Source organism: Mustela nivalis (genome assembly GCF_964662115.1).
Source record: "Mustela nivalis genome assembly, chromosome: 9".
Classification (NCBI taxonomy): domain Eukaryota; kingdom Metazoa; phylum Chordata; class Mammalia; order Carnivora; family Mustelidae; genus Mustela; species Mustela nivalis.
This window is the reverse complement of record NC_139028.1, coordinates 110,852,974-110,854,174: the sequence shown is the minus strand read 5'-3', so window position 1 is coordinate 110,854,174 and position 1,201 is coordinate 110,852,974.

The following is a 1,201-nucleotide window of genomic DNA, read 5'->3' as shown; positions in this document are numbered from 1 at the left end:
GATTGACTGTTTTTCCCTGAGGGCACACTGAGGAGTTGGTCCCCAGTCTTTGGCTCTGGGGCTAGAGATTGGGAGGCTGCCATTTTCATTCTCATTCTCATCTTCTAAAGCAGCTTGGAAAGCCTCCAGGGAACAAAATCCACATACTTGTGGAGCATAAGGAATAACACAGAGGACATTGGGAGGAGAGGAGAAGTGAGTTGGGGGAAATGGGAGGGGGAGATGAACCATGAGAGACTGTGGACTCTGAAAATCAAACTGAGGGTTTTGGAGGGGAGGGGAGTAGGGGGTTGGGTGAGCCTGGTGGTGGGTATTAATGAAGGCACGTATTGCATGGAGCGCTGGGTTTGGTGCATGAACAATGAATCTTGGAACACTGAAAAAATAAAATTAAATTTTAAAAAAAGAAAAATTACAGATAGTCCAGTTTTGGATAAAAGTTTGAATTTATACAGACCTATACCCCTGGGGCAAATAATACATTATATGTTAATAAAAATAATTAATAAAAAAAGAAAGTGTGAATTTTAAAAATCCATTTTCAAATATGGAACTGAAATAACTGTAGTTTAATAAAAATTTATCCTAAATCCTAAAAAAAAAAAAAATAAGTGCCACATATAGCAATCTGGAGCAGCTTACTTAGCCTGGTCCCCTGCAAGATCATTGCAATTCCACTTGAGGCAAAGATACTTGAAAACCAGGGCAAAAGGCCCCTCACCCACAAGATCAGCAAAAACATTTGGCTAAGACCAAGTTTACCTATCACACAGAGCTGCAATCTCTAGTGCTATGGGAAAATATTATATAGAATTTGTGGGGGTTTTCCCATGATTCTTTAGACTTTCAATTTTAATTTTCTTCTCTTTCCTATTTCAACCAATTTATGAAAGAAATTTCAACCAATTTCTTTAATTTTCATTTTTACAGTTACATTCTATCCTTTCATTGTATTTGATTTTATTTTTGTATATATATATTATATATTATATTTAATACATATATAGTTTTTCTTTCTTTACAATTTGGAATGCAGTTTATTCTAACAAAGAAATCAAATACACCCAAAGTTTAGGGTTTGGCTCTGTTCTCACCTGTCTGATCATATTCTCTCTCTCTCCCCCCCTTTTTCTGTTTTGTTTTGTTTTGTTTTGTTAAAATCTTTTTTGGGATGCCTGCATGACTCAGTAGGTTAAACATC